This window comes from Neovison vison, chromosome 2, assembly GCF_020171115.1.
Source record: "Neovison vison isolate M4711 chromosome 2, ASM_NN_V1, whole genome shotgun sequence".
Classification (NCBI taxonomy): Eukaryota; Metazoa; Chordata; class Mammalia; order Carnivora; family Mustelidae; genus Neogale; species Neogale vison.
The window spans coordinates 114570220-114587042 of NC_058092.1; positions in this window are offsets into that span (position 1 = coordinate 114570220).

The following is a 16823-nucleotide window of genomic DNA, read 5'->3' on the forward strand; positions in this document are numbered from 1 at the left end:
TACTCCCCTGAGCCAGTGATGGAACCTGCCTTATAGCAAGTAGATAATTGGAATGTGAGGTGGGCTGCCCAGGATTCCATCCTTAAAACCCTGCTCTGGCGTCGTTTGTAATGGACGTCCTGGAGACATCCGACAGTCTCAACTGACCCACAGAAGGAATCCTTGGGGATTGGAGCATCTCACGACTCCCATCTTGAGAAAACCACCATGGCCTCATGATGCGCCCCCACCCCCGCTTTGTGAAGGGGGGAAATGGACAGAAACTCCAACCTGAGCCAAAGTCTGATCCTCGCCCTGACTTCATATCCACAAGATCTCAATTCAGCTCAGCAGAGTGGGCCTGCCGTGCCCTCGCTCCAAAACCTACACCTAGCTTGTGTTCTCAGACTTCCGTAGTCACAGGCCTGGGATACAAGCCCTCCAGTTTGGGAATTCTGGAGCCACAATTCAGGACTCTGCCTTCCCTCCAGAAGAGAAACTTTGCCCTATGGGGCTACCCAGAAACCCCAAATGAGGATCAACCTGCATGTCACTCGACTGTACCCCAATTGTATAATCTACCCTGGGCACTAATATGCTGTCTGACACAGCCTAAGCCCTGACCTCCCGACTGACACCCAGACAGCTGGGGCCACACCTTAGGACTGTGCCTGCCCTCTCCAAGGGAATTCTTCCCATTCTATTGGCCACAACCCTACAGATTACTAGAAACCTCCAAAGACCCCAAGACCATCCCAATAGTGCAGGCTTCCCGGGAGAAACAGTGGCGATATGAAGCAACCTGAACAACAACCTCCACTCAGAACCATAGACAGATGTTCCCAGAGAAGAAGATTGAAGCAGACAGGCCCCTAGGCCCTAATAGGATCCATTGCTTTTTTTCCAGTCAAGTCTCCTCAGAGGCCTGGTTTCCATATGAGCTTATGGGGTTTCCTGAGGCAACAATCAGAACTAATCTCGTCTCCACATGGGAAACTTGCTCTTTGGAGCTGTGTCAATACCTCTGGTTAAGGAGAATCTTTCAGGGTGCTGGCGACACTGCCCCATTCCAAGGTCTCCATGGACACAAACCCACATTATAACCGATCCTCAGGAGAGTCCATTTCAACTCAGCCCCTCGGTTCCTCCTCCAGAGCCAGCATTACTGCCCTGTCGTTAGTAAACAATTGGAATGAGAGTTGGGATGCCCAGGCATCCATTGATAGAACCCTGCTCTTGATAAGTTCCTTATGGTACATCCTGGATCCATCCAAAAGGTTTTGACTGTCCCACAGAAGGAATCCTTGCGGTTTGGAGCATCAGACAATGCCACCGTGGGAAAACTTCCATTGCCTCTTGATGCCCTCCCCACTTCATTAAGGGGCCATCATGGGCAGAAACACCAACCTGAGCCAACGTCTGATCCTGTCCTGACTTCAGATGCACGAGATCTCGATTCAGCTCTTCAGAGCGTGCCTGCTGTACCCTCGCCTCAAAACTAAGCATAGCTTGTGTTCTTAGACTTCCGTCCTCACACTTTGGGCCCACAAGCCCTCCAGTTTGGCATTCCAGAGCCACAATGCAGCACTCTGCCTGCCCTCCAGAAGAGAAACGTTGCCCTATGGGGCTACCCAGAAACCCCAAATGAGGATCAACCTGCACACCAATCGACTATACCCCAATTATACAGTCAGGTCTGGGTACTAATGCCCTGTCTGACACAGCCTGAGCCTGGAATTCACAACTTACACCCAGACAGCTGGCTGCACACTGAGCACAATGGACCCGCCATGGCCTTAGGTCATCATCTCTTCCCAAACTCGGTTCCCAGGCATCAGAACCTAGACCTTATCTCCAATCACTGCCCACCATTAAACGTGATGCACAAATAAGAAATCCTTATTCCCCATGGCCAAAAACCTTGTGGTTGGCATGTTGTCCAATGTTCAGTGTAGGAGAAAACAGCATGGCCCATGAGCGCCAGCCCATGCTTGGGGGCCGCCGTGGACACAAACACACATTTTGACCCTGAGCCTCAGCCCTAACGTCATGTAAAGCCTCTCAGTGACTTGACCAAGAGCTCGGATATGGGGTTTGCCATGCCCCTAGTCCCCCCATCTTAACCAGAGCTCGAAATCTCTAGTCACCCCTACTCAGAGCTAAGTTCTGGAATCCCTCTTTGGTGGGACACCTGGGTCAAAAAAAAAAAAAAAAAAAAAACAGAAAGGACTCCTCCCATCCACAGACTGACCCCAAACACTTGGGATCGGGCCAAATCCCCAGAAAGAAAGAATCTTCCATGACCCCTGAGGCCAGCACGACATTCCACAGCCACCGTTGACACAAAATACAGAGACATAAGCCTAAGCAAGCGCCTCCCACTCGCCCTTTGTTCAGAGCCCGAAAAATTCTCCTCTCGGGCTGTAGATCAGTCCTGTCATACATACATCTGCAAACCTAAGCCGAGGTTGTGTTTTCAAACTTCTGTACCCACCATCTTGGCCAACACACCCTCAAGGCTGGGGCCCCTGGAGCCAAACGTCAGGACTGTGCCTGCCCTCTCGAGGGGAATTCTGCCCATTCCATTGGACACAACCCTACAGATTAGGAGAAACCTTCAAAGTCCCCGAGGCCATCCCAATAGTGTAGGCCGCCCATCACAAACAGGGGCAATCTGTCAGAAGCTGAGCAACTACATCCATTCAGATGCTTAGACAGATATCCCCAGAGAAGAAGATTGAGCCAGAAAGGCACCTAAGCCCTAATCAGATCCATTACTTTGGTTTCCAGGCATCGCTTCTCAGAGTCCTTGTTTCCAATACCAGCATATAAGTTCTTCCAGAGGTACCAATCAGAACAAATCTCGTCTCCACATGGGAAACTTGCTCTTTGGAGCTGTGTCAAAGCCTCCAGTTAAGAGAGACCTTCAGGTCCCCAGAGCCACCACCCCATTACTAGGTCTCCATGGACATAAACCCACATTATGACCCATCCTCAGAAGAGTCCATTTCAACACAGCTTCCTCGGTTGCTCCCCCAGAGCCAGCAGATCGAACCTGACTTGTTGCAAGGAGACAATAGGAATGCGAGGCAGGATCTCCAAGCAACCATCCTTAAAACCCTGCTCTGGCATCGTTCTGCATGGGATGGCCTGGAGCCATCTGACAGGTCTTGACTGTCCCACAGAAGGAATACTTGCCATCTGGAGCATCTCACAATTCCCATCATGGGAAATCTTCCATGGCCCCATGATGCCCCCACCTTCATGAAGGAGCCATCCTGAACAGAAATTCCAACCTGAGCCAAAGCCTGATCTTTGCCAGAACTTCGGATGCACGGGATCTCAATTTAGCTATGCAGAGTGTGCCTGCCGTGCCCTCGCCCCGAAACCTAAGCCTAGCTTGTGTTCTCAGACTTCCTTCCTCACCCTTCTGGCCCACAAGCCCTCCAGCTTGGGAATTCCGGAGCCACAATGTAGCACTCTGCCTTCCCTCCAGAAGAGAAACGTTGCCCTATGGGGCTACCCAGAAACCCCAAATGAGGATCAACCTGCATGCCACTCGACTGTACCCCAATTATTCAGTCTACCCTGGGCACTAATGCCCTGTCTGACACAGCCTGAGTCTGGACTCCCTAACGTCTCCAGGACAGCTGGGGCCAAATCTCAGGACTGTGCCTGAGCTCTCTAAGGGAATTCTGCCTATTCCATTGGCCACAACCCTACAGATTAGGAGAAACCTGCAAAGTCCCCAAGACCATCCCAGTAGTGTAGGCCCCCAGGGACAAACAGGGCCAGTCTGTCACAAGCTGAGCAACGACCTCCACTCAGAACCAAAGACAGATGTGCCCAGAGAAGATTGAAGCAGACAGGCCCCTAGGCGCCAATCAGATCAATACTTTGAATTCCAGGCATCTCTCCTCAGATGGCTGGTTGTTAATACCAGCGTATGGGGGTTCCTGAGGCACTAATCAGAACAAATCTCATCTCCACATGGGAATCTAGCACTTTGGAGCTGTCTCAAAACCTCTGGTTAGAAGAATCCTTCAGAGCCATGGAGCCACCGCCCCATTCCAAGTTCTCCATGGACACAAACACACATTAGGACCCATCCTCAGGAGAGTACACTTCAACTCAGCCCCCTCAGTTGCTCACCCAGTCCCAGCATATCCAAACTGCCTTGTCGCTAGGAGACAATTGGAATGCGAGTTCGCTGCCCAGGCATCCATCGTAGAACCCTGCTCTGGAAAAGTTCCTTATGGGGCATCCATGAACCATCCATCAGGTTTCGACTGTCCTGCAGAAGGAATCCTTGTGTTTTGCAGCATCACACACTCACACCGTGGGCACACCTCCATGGCCTAGTGAAGCCCCCACCTTCATGTAGGAGACATTGTGGACAGAAAATCTAACCTGAGCCAACATCTGATCCTCGCCCTGACTTCAGCTTCACGAGATCTCGACTCAACTCTGCAGAGTGTGCCTTCCATGCCCTCACCCTAAAACCTAAGTCTAGCTTGTGTTATCAGACTTCTGTCCTCACACTCTTGGGCCACAAGCCCTCCAGTTTGGGAATTCTGGAGACACAATGCAGCACTCTGCTTGCCCTCTAGAAGAGAAATGTTGCCCTATGGGGCTACCTAGAAACACCAAATGAGGATCAACCTGCACGCCAATCGACTGTACCCGAATTATGAAGTCTAGCCTGGGCACTAATGCCATGTCTGACGCAGCCTGAGGCTGGACTTCCCTACCTACACCCAGACAGCTGGCCGTACACTGAGAACATCTGAACCGCCATCATCTCTTCCCAAACGCGGTTTTCAGGCTTCAGAAGCCTAGAAATTATCTCCACTCACTTCCCACGGGTGAACATGATGCAGAAATCAGAACTCTTCCTTCTCCCTTGACAGAACCTTGCGGTTGGAATGTTGTCCAAAGTTCAGTGTAGGAAAAACCAGCTGGCCCATGAGGCCCCACCCATGCTTTAGGGCCGCGATGGGCACAAACACACACTGGGACCCTCTGCGTGAGCCCTGTCCTCAATTAAAGCCTCTCAGTGGCTGGACCAAGAGCCCGCATATGGGGCTTGCCATGCCCCAAGTCTCCCAATCTTAACCAGAGTTTGAGATATCTAGTCACCCCTACTTAGGGCTCTGCTCTGGAATCCCTCTTGGGTTTGACACCTTAGGTAAATAAATACAGAAAGGACTCTTCCCATCCACAGGATGATCCCAACCACTTGGGATCGGGCCAAATCCCCATAAAGAAACAGTCTTCCATGGCCCATGAGGCCGGCCTACATTCCACAGCCACTTTTGACACAAAATCCAGAGACATAAGCCTGAGCAAGCCCCTCACACTCGCCCTTAGTTCATAGCCCGAAAAATTATCCTCACGTTCTGTAGATTGGGCCTGCCATACCTATGTCCACAAACATAAAGCGAGGTTTTTTTTTTGTTTGTTTGTTTGTTTTCAGACTTCTATCCCCACAGTCCTGGCCCATACATCCTCCAGGTTGCGCCCCCTTGAGTTGCACCTCAGGAGTGTGCCTGCCCTCTCAAAGGGAATTCTGCTCATTCCTTTGGACAGAACCCTACAGATCTGGAAAAACCTTGAAAGTTCCCGAGCCCATCCCGATAGTGTAGGACGTCCAGGACAAACAGGGGCGATCTGACACAAACCGAGCCACTATCTCCACTCAGACCCATACACAGATATGCCCAGAGAAGAAGATTGAACCAGACAAGCACCTAGGCCCTAATCAGATCCATTGCTTTTGTTTCCAGGCATCTCTTCTCAGAGGCCTGGATTCCAATACCTGCATATGGGGGTTTCCAGAGGCACCAATCAGAACAAATCTTGTCTCCACATGGGAAACTTGTGCTATGCAGCTGTGTCAAAACCTCCAGTTTGGAGAAAACTTCAGGTTGCTGGAGCCACGGCCCCATTCCAAGGTCTCCATGGACACAATCCCACATTGTGACCCATCCTTAGGAGAGTCTATTTCAACTCAACCCCCTTGGTTGCTCCCCCAATGCCAGCAGATCGAACCGGCCTTGTCGCTAGGAGACAACTGAAATGAGAGGCAGGCTATTCAGGCATCCATCCTTAGAACACTGCTCTTGCGTCGTTCCTTATGGGACATCCTGGAGCCATCCAACAGCTCTCAACTGTCCTGCAGAAGGAGTCCTTGTGGATTGGAACATCTCACAGCTCACTTCGTGGGAAAACTTCCCTGCCACATGATGCCCCCAATCTTCATAAAGGCAGATCATGGACAGAAACTCCAGCCTGAGCCAATAGCTGATCCTCGCCTTGACTTCAAATGCACGAGATCTCGATTCAGCTCTTTAGAGTATGTCTGTCATCCCATTGCCCCGAAACCTAAGCTTAGCTTGTGTTCTCAGACTTCCGTCCTCACTCTCCTGGACCACACCCCCTCCAGTTTGGGAATTCCGGAACCACAATGCAACACTCTGCCTGCACTCCAGAAGAAAAACTTTGCCCTTTGGGTCTACCCAGAAATGACAAATGAGGATCAACCTGCAAGCCACTCAACTGTACCCCAATTATTCAGTCTACCCTGGGCACTAATGCCCTGTGTGACACAGCCTGAGCCTGGACTTCCCGACCGTCACCCAGACAACTGGGGCCACATCTCAGGACTGTGACTGGGCTCTCTAAGGGAATTCTGCCTATTCTATTGGCCAAAACCCTACAGATTAGGAGAAACCTGCAAAGTCCCTGAGACAATCCCACTAGTGTAGGCCACCCGGGACAAACAGGGTTGATCTGACACAAGCTGAGCAACGACCTCCACTCAGAACTATAGACGTGCCCAGAAAAGATTGAAGGAGACTGGCCCCTAGGCGCGAATCGGATGAATTCCTTTGGAATCCAGGCATCTCTCCTCAGATCCCTGGTTTCCAATACCAGCTTATGGGGGTTCCTGAGTCACCAATCAGAACAAATCTCTTCTCCACATGGGAAACTTGCTCTTTGGAGATGTGCGAAAACCTCATGTTAGGAGACTATTTCAGGGCCCCAGAGCCACCGCCCCATTCCAAGGTCTCCATGGACACAGTCCCACATTATGATCAATCCTCAGGGAGTCCATTTCAACTCAGCCCCCTCGGTTGCTACCCAGAGCCAGTAGATCGAACCTGCCTTGTTGCTAGGAGACAATTGGAATGTGAGGTGGGCAGCCAAGGCAACGATCGTTAGAACCCTGCTCTGGAGAACTCCCTTATGGGATGTCCTGGATCCATCCTACAGGTCTCGACTATCCCACAGAATGAATCCTTGCAGTTTGGAGAATCACATACTCCCACTATGGGAAAACCTCCATGGCCTCGTGAGATGCTCCACTTTATAAAGGGGCCGTCATGGACAGAAAATCCAACCTGAGCAAATGTCTGATATTCGCCCTGCCTTCAGGTGCATGAGATCTCGATTCAGCTCTGCAGAGTGTGCCTGCTGTGCCCTCGCCCCAAAACCTAAGCCTAACTTGTGCTCTCAGACTTCCGTCCTCACATTCCTGGCCCACAAGCCCTCTAGTTTGGGAATTCTGGAGACACAATGCTGCACTCTCCCTGCCCTCCAGAAGAAAAACATTGCCCTACGGGACTACCCATAAACCCCAAATGAGGATCAACCTGAACGCCACTCAACTGCACCCCAATTATATAGTCTACCCTGTCCAATGCCCTGTCTGACACAGCCTGAGCCTGCACCTCTGGACCTACACTCAACAGCTGGCCACATTCTGAGTTCATCAGACCCGCCAGGTCCTTAGGACTTCATCTCTTCCGAACCTTGGTTTTCAGGCTTCAGAACATAGACCTAAACTCCAATCACTGTCCAGGGGTCAACGTGATGCAGAAATCAGAACTCCTCCTTCCCCATGGCCAGAAACCTTGTGGTTGGCATGTTCTCCAACATTCAGTGTAGGGGAAAACAACATGGCCCATGAGGCCTCGCCCATGCTTGAGGGTCTTGTTGGGCACAAATAGGCATTGTGACCCTCAGCATGAGCCCTATCCTCAAGGAAGGCCTCTCAGTGTCTGGAAAAAAAGCCCGCATATGGGACTTGCCATGACCCTAGGCCCCCAGACTTAACCAGAGGTGGGGTTGTTCAGTTGCCCCTCCCAAGGACTCTGATCTGGAATCCCTCTTTTGGTGGGACACAGGAGTTAAAAAACAAACAAACAAACAAACAAAAACCAGAAAGGACACCTCCCATCCCACAGAATGTACCCAAACTCTTGGGATCGGGTCAAATCCTCAGAGAAGGAAACCCGTCCATGGCCCATGAGGCCATGCCAACATTCCACCCACATTGTTGACACAAATCCAGAGACAAAACCTGAGAAAGCACCTCAAACTCACCCTTTCTCCTATCCCAAAGACTTCTCCTCACATTCTGTAGATCGGGCGTGCCATACCTATGTCCCAAATCCTAAGCGGAGTTTGTGTTTTCAGACTTCTGGCCCACACACCCTCCATGCTGGGTCCCCTAGAGCCACACCTCAGGACTGTGTCTGTCCTCTCCAGGGGAATTATGACCATTTCATTGGCCACAAACCTACAGATTAGGAGAAAACTCCAAAGTCCCGAGGCCATCCCAATATTATAGGCCGCCCAGACAAACAGGGGCAATCTGTCACAAGCTGAGCAACTACCTCCCCTCAGACCCTTAGACAGATATCCCTAGAGAAGAAGATTGAACAGGACAGGTTCCTAGGCCCTAATCAGATCCATTGCTTTTGTTTCCAGGCTTCTCACCTCAGAGGCCTGGTTTCCAGTACCAGCATATGCGAGATTCCTTAGGCACTCAAAACAATTCTCTTCTCCACATAGGAAACATACTCCTTGGAGCTCCATCAAAACCTCCGGTTATGGGGACGCCTGGGTGGCGCAATTGGTTAAACGACTGCCTCCGGCTCAGGGCGTGATCCTGGAGTCCCGGGATCGAGTCCCACATCAGGCTCCCAGCTCCATGGGGAGTCTGCTTCGTTCTCTGACCTTCTCCTCGCTCGTGCTCTCTCTCACTGTCTCTCTCTCAAATAAATAAAATAAAATCTTTAAAAAAAAAAAAAAAAAACCTCCGGTTATGAACATCCTTCAGGGCCCTGGATCTACTGCCCCATTCCAAGGTCTCCATGGACACAAACACACATCATGACCCATTCTCAGGAGAGTCCATTTCACTCACCCCCCTTGGTTGCTCCCCCAGAGCCAGCAGATCGAACTTGCCTTGTCACTTGGAGACAACTGGAATGGGAGGCGAGCTTCCCAGGCATCCATCCTTAGAACCCTGCTCTGGAGAACTTCCTTATGGGACTTCCTGGAGCCATCCAACAGGTCTTGACTTTCCCACAGAAGGAATCATTGCACTTTGGAGCATCTCACAACTCCCATCACCTCCATGGCCTCGTGAGATCCTCCCCTCCATGAAGGGGCCATCATGGACATAAACTCCATCCTGAGCCAACATCAGATCCTAGCTCTGTCTTCAGGTGCACAAGATCTCGAATAATCTCTGCAGAGGGTGCCTGCCGTGCCCTTGCCCCGAAACCTAAGTCTCACTTGTGTTCTCAGAATTTCGTCCTCACACTCCTGGCCCACAATCCCTCCAGTTTGAGAATTCCAGAGCCACAGTGCAGCACCGTGCCTTCCCTCCAGAAGAAAAACTTTGCCCTCTGGGGCTACCCGGTAACCACAAATGAGTATCAACTTGTACGAAACTCGACTGCTCCCCAATGATGCAGTCTACCCTGTGCACTAATTCCCTGTCTGCCACAGCCTGAGCCTGCACCTCCGGACCCACACTTAACATCTGGCTGAACACAGAGCATATCGGACATGCCATGGCCTTAGGTCTTCATCTCTTCCCAACCTCGGTTTTCAGGCTTCAGAACCTAGACCTTAACTCCAATCACTGTCCAGGGGTGAACGTGTTGCAGAAATCAGAACTCCTCCTTCCACATGGCCAGAAACCTTGTGGTTGGCATGTTTTGCAACATTCAGTGTAGGAGAAACCAGCATGGTACATTACGCCCCGCCCAGGCTAGAGGGGCTCGTTGGGCACAAATACGCATTGTGAACCTCAGCCTGAGCCCTATTCTCAGGGAAGGCATCTCAGTGTCTGGACCAAGAGCCTGCATATGGGGCTTTCTATGCCCCTAAATCCCCAATGTTAACCTGAGGTCAGGTTGTCCAGTCGCCCCTCCCCAGGACTCTACTCAGGAATCTGTCTTTTGGTGGTATACCTGAGGTAAAAAACAGAAAGGCCTCCTCGCTTCCCACAGAATTACACAAAACCCGGGATCGTGCCAAATCCCCAGAGAGGGAGACTCATCCATGGCCCATGAGGCCAACCTGGCATTCCATGGCCATCGGTGACACAAAATCCAGAGACAAAAGCCTAAGCAAGCACCTCACACTCGCCCTTTGTTCATATCCCAAAGAGTTCTTTTCACGGTATTTAGATTGGGACTGCCATACCTACATCCCCTAAACTAAGCAGAGTTTGTATTCTCAGACTTCTGTCCCAACAGCCCTGGCCTACACACCATCCATGTTTGGGTCCCTGGAGCCACATCTCAGGACTGTGCCTTCCCTCTCCAAGGGAATTACTCCCATTCTATTGGCCACAACCTTGCAAATTAGGAGAAACCTCCTAATTTGTCACCGAGGCCACCCCAATAATGTAGGCCATCCAGGACAAACAGGGGTGATCTGACACCAGCTTAGCAGCTACCTCCACTCAGGCCCCTCAACACATGTCCCCAGAGAAGTAGCTTAAACCAGACAAGGCCCTAGGCCCTAATCGGATCCATTGCTTTTGTTTCCAGGCATGTCTCCTCAGTGGCTTGGTTTCCAATACCAGCATATGGTGGTTTCCTGAGGCACGAATAAGAACAAATCTCGTCTCCCCATGGAAAACTTGCTCGTTGGAGCTGTGTCAAAACCTCTGGTTAGGAGAAGCCTTCAGGGTCCTGGTGTCACAGCCCCATTCCAAGGTCCCCATGGACTCAAACCCACATTATGACCCATTCTCAGGAGAGTCCATTTCAACTCAGCCCCCTTGGTTGCTACCCCAGAGCCAGCAGATAAAACATTTCTTGTTGCTAGGAGACAATTGGAATGTGAGGCCGGCTGCCCGGGCATCCATCCTTAGAACCCTGCTCTGGAGAACTTCCTTATGGGACGTCCTGGAGCCATCCAACAGGTCTTAATTATCCCACAGAAGGAATCCTTGCAGTTTGGAGCATCTGATAACTCCAATCGTGGGAAAACCTCCATGGCCTTGTAATGCACCCCTCCCTTCATTAAGGGGCCAACATGGACAGAAACTCCAACCTGAGCCAACGTGTGATCCTAGCCCTTACTTCAGATGCATGAGATCTCGATTCAGCTCTGCAGAGTGTGCCTGCTGAGCCCTTGTCCCGAAACCTAAGAGTAGCTTGTGTTCTCAGACTTCCATCCTCACTCTCCTGGCCCACCAGCCCTCCAGTTTGGGAATTCTGGAGCCATAATGCAGAACTTTGCCTGCCCTCCAGAAGAAAAACTTTGCCCTATGCTGCTAATGAGAAACCCCAAGTGATTATCTAATGCATGCCTCTCAACTCTACCACAATTACATTGCCTACCCTGTGTACTAATGCCCAGTCTGGCACAACCTGAGACCAGACATCCCAAATGACACCCAGACAGCTGGCCCCAAACTGAGCACATAGGACCCACAATGGCCTTAGGTCATCACTTCTTCCCACCTCTGGTTTCCAGGCTTCAGAACCTAAGAACTTATTTCCAGTCACTGCCCAGGGGTGAACGTGATGCAGAAATCAGAATTCCTCAACCATGGCAAGAAACCTTGTGGTTGCCATATTGTCCAACGTTCAGTGTAGGAAAACCTGCGTGGTTCAAGAGGCTATGCCAGTGCTTGAGGGCCGCCTTGGGCATGGACATGCATTGTGACCCTCAGCGTGAGTCTGGTATTCAAGTAACGCCTCTCAGTGCATGGACCAAGAGCCCACATATGGGGCTTGCCATGCCCATAGGCGCCCAGTCCTTACCAGAGGGCAGGTATTGCAGTTGTCAGTACCCGCTGCTCTGGTCTAGAATCCTTTTACTGTGGGGATACCTGAGGCAGAAAACAGGACTCCTCCAATCCCACAGAATTACCCCAAACTCTAGGGAGCTGGCCAAATCACCAGAGAGGGAATACTCTTCCTCAGCCCATGAGTCCAACCCTATATTAAACGGCCACCATGGACACAGCATGCAGAGAAAAAAGCCTGAGAGACAGCCCAGCCTCACACTCGCCCTCATTTCATATCCTGAGGAGATCTGCTCAAGGACTGTAGATCAGGCCTACCATAACCTCGGCTCAAAACCTGTACCGAGTTTGTGTTTTCAGATGTTTGTCCCCACAGCCCTGGCACACACAGCCTCCGGTCTGGGTCCTCTGGAGCCACACCACAGGACTGTGCATAGGAAACTTTGCCCATTCCATTGGCCACAACCCTACAGAAGATGAGAAACCTCAAGGCCCCTGAGAACATCCCACTACTTTAAGCCGCCCTGGACAAACAGGGGCATTCTGACACAAGCTGAGCAACTACCTCCACACAGACATGCAGACAGATGTCCACAGATACAGAAGATTGAACCAGGTCCCTAGGCCCTAATCTGAACTCTTGCTTTAGTTTTCAGGTGTCACTCCTCAGAGGCCTGGGTTCGAAGACCAGCATATGAGGCTTTCCTGAGCCACCAAAGAGAACACATCTCATCTCCACATGGGAAGCTTCCTTGTTGGAGCTGTGTCAAACCCTTCGGGTTGGAGAATCCTGCAAAGACCCTGAGTCACCACCACATTCAAAGGTCTTCATGGACACCAACACACATTATTACCCATCCTCAGCAGAGTCCATTTCAACTCAGCCCTCTGGGTAGCTCGCCAAAGATACCACAGATTGATCCTGCCTTGTCCTGACCAGCCAATGGGAATGTGAGGTGGCATTTCCAGCCATTCTTGCTTTGACCCCAGCTCTCAAGTCTTTCTGTATGGGGCATCGTGGAACCATCCAACTGGATTCAACTGTCCTGCGGAACAAAACCTTGAGGTTGGTAACAGCTCACAAGTCCCAGCGTAGGGAAACCTCCCTGGCCTCATGATGGTCCCACCCCCTTCAGGAAGGGGCCATCATGGACACAAACTCCAGGCAGAGCAAGGTCTAATACTTGCCCTGAACTCAGATGCAGGAGATCTCGATTCAGCCTCTGCACAGTGGGCCTGCTGTGCCCTCGGCCCAAACCTCATGCTAGCTTGTGTTTTCAGAATTCCTTCCTCACACTCCTGGCAAACAAGCCCTCCAGACTGGGAATTCCGGAACCACAACGCAGCCCTCTGCCTGCCCAGCAGAAGAAAAACGTTGCCCTATGGGGCTCTCCAGAAACCCCAAATGACTATCAACCTGCTCAGGCCTCGACCGCACCCCAATTAGATAGGCTGCTCTTGGCACTAATGCTCTGTCTGACACAGCCTGAGGCCAGAAGTCCTGACAGACAAGGAGACAGCTGGCCGCACACCTAGCACATCAGACACGCCATGGCCTTAGGCTGTCAGCTCTACCCAACCTGGGTTTTCAGACATCTGTACCTAGACATTATATCATATCCCCACACAGGTGGCTATCTGAATCTCAAATCAGAACTCCTCTTCCCCATGGCTCTAAAGCTTGCTGTTGGCATGGAGTCACACCTTAAGGGTAGAAGAATCCTTCATAGCCCCTGATGCCATGCCCAAACTTGAGTGCCGCCTTGGGCACAAACTCGCATTGTGACCCTCAGCGTGAGACCAATGTCGAAGTAAGGCCTCTCAGAGGCTGGACCAAGAGAAAACATATGGGGCTTTCCAAGCCACTATGCTCCCAATCCTCACGAGAGCTCGAGTTTTCCAGTCGCCCGTACCTGGGGATCTGCTCTGGAATCCCTGTCTTGGAGAGAAACCTGAGCCAGACAACAGGACTCCACCCTTCCTAAAAAGTGACCCCAAACTCTTGGGAGCTGGGCCAAATACCTAGAGAGGGAGACTCGTCCGTAGTCCCTGAGGCCACCCTACAATCCATGGCTATCCTGGACACAACATCCAGAGAAAAAAGCCTGAGGCACTGCTTCCCACTTGCCCTTCTTTCAATAGCAGAGGAGCTCCCCTCATGGTCTGTAGATCCGGCCAGCCATACCCTCGGTGCCACACCTAAGCAGAGTTTGTGTTTACAGACTTCTGTGCCCACAGCCAGACCAACACACCCTACATTCTAGGGCCTATGGAGACAAACTGAAGGACTGTGCCTGTCCTCTCCAAGGAAACTGTGCCCAATACTTTGACCACAACCTTACAGATTAGGAGAAAATTCCAAGGTCCCTGAGACCATCCCAATATTGTAGGCCACCCTGGACAAAGTGGGGCACTCTGACACTATCTGAGAAACTATCTTCACTTAGACACTCTGACAGTGTCCTCAAAGATAGAAGATGGAAACAGACAGACGCCTAGGCCCTAATCTGAACCCTAGCTTTGGTTTCCAGGTGTCTCTCCTCAGAGGACTGTTTTCAAAGACCAGCATCTGGGGCTTTTCTGAGGCACCAAACAGAACCTCTATCATCCCCATATGGGGACCTTTCTTATTGGGGCTGTATCAAACCGTTCAGGCAGACGAATTCTACAGTGCTCCTGAGCCACCAGCACATTCCAAGGTCTCCATGGACACAAACCCCCATTATGACCCATCCTCAGGAGTGTCCATTTCAACTCAGCACCCTGGGTAGCTCACTCCAGACCCAGAAGGTTAAACATATCTTATCACAAATATCCAATGGAAATGTGATGTATGCTGTACAGGCATCCATCCATCGAACCCTGCTCTCCAGTCCTTCCATATGGGACTTCCTGGAGCCTTCTAACAGGACTTGACTGTCCCGCAGAAGGAAACCTTGTGGTTTGGAGCAACTCAAAAACTCAGCGTGGGAAAATCTACTTAGCCTCATGAGCAGCCACATCATGAAGGGACCATAATGGACACAAACTCCAGCCTAAGTCAACGTTTGATCCTCACCCTGACTTCAGATGCAGGAGATCTCAATTCAGCCTCTGCAGAGTGGGCCTGTCAGCCCTTGGCCCCAAACCTCACCCTAGTTTGTGTTTTCAGACCTCAGTCCTCACACTCCTGGCACACAAGCCTTCCCGATTGGGAATTCTGGGGCCACAAAGAAGCATTCTGCCTGCCTACCAGAAGAAAAAAAATTGTCTATGGCATTGCCCAGAAACCCCAAATGAGGATCAACCTGCTCAACCCTAGGCAACACCCCAACTGCACAGGCTACCCTAAGCACTAATGTTGTGTCTTACATAGCCTGAGCCCAGACATTCCAACAGACACCGAGATAGCTGTCCACACACCCAGCACATCTGACCCACCATGGCCTTAGGCCATCATCCCTTCTTAACCTGGTTTTTCAGGCATCGGAACCTAGACCTTATCTCCAATACCTGCAAAGGGGTGAAACTGATGCATGTGTCTGAACTCCTTCTTCCCCATGGCAAAAAAAAAAAACAAAAAAACAAAAAAACAAAAAACAAAAAAAACTGTTGCTGACAGGGAGTCAAATCTTCAGTGTAGGAGAAACCTGCATGGCCCATGAAGCTACGCCTGTGCTTGAGGGCCGCCTTGGGCACACACACAGATTGTGACCCTCAGCATGAGTCCCGTATTCAAGTAACGCCACTCAGTTGCTGGAATAATAGTTCCAAATGGGGTTTACCATGCCCATAGGCTCCCAAGCCTAACAAGAGCGTGGGTATTCCAGTTGTCAGTACCCACTGCTCTGTTCTAGAATCCCTCTACTGGGGGGACACCTGAGGCAGAAAACAGGACTCCTCTCTTCCCAAGAATGACCCCAAACTCTAGGGAGCTGGGCAAATCACCAGAGAGGGAATACTCTTCCTCGGCCCATGAGTCCAACCCTATATTAAACGGCCATCATGGACACAACATCCAGAGACAAAAGCCTGAACGACGGCCTCCCACTCGCCCTTCTTTCATATACCAAGGTAATCCCTTCACGGACTGTAGATGAGGCCAGCCATAACCTCGGTCCTAAACCTGGGCCAAGTTTTTGTTTTCAGACGTCTCTCCCCACAGCCCTGGCACACACAGTCTCCAGGCTGGGTGCTCTGGAACCACACCACAGGACTGTGCCTGCACTCTCCTAGGTAACTTTGCCCATTCCATTGGCCACAACCCTACAGAAGATGAGAAACCTCAAGGTCACCGAGGACATTCCACTACTGTAAGCTGCCCTGGACAAACAGGGGAATTCTGACACAAGCTGAGCAACTACTTCCACGCAGACATGCAGAGAGATGTCCACAGAGACAGAAGATTGAACCCGACAGTTCCCTAGGCCCTAATCTGAACTCTTGCTTTGGTTTCCAGGTGTCACTTCTCAGAGGCCTGGGTTTGAAAACCAGCATATGGGGCTTTCCTGAGGCACCAAACAGAACACATCTCGTCTCCACATGGGAAGCTTTCTTGTTGGATTGTGTCAAACCCTTTGGGTTGGACAATCCTGCAAAGACCTTGAGCCACCACCACATTCCAAGGCCTCCATGGTCACCAACCCACATTATGACCCATCCTCAGCAGAGTCCATTTCAACTCAGCCCTCTGGGTAGTTTGCTCAAGATGCCACAGATTGAGCCTGCCTTATCATGACCAGTCAATGGGAATGTGAGGTGGCGTTTTCAGGCATCCATGCTTAGACCCCTGCTCTCGAGT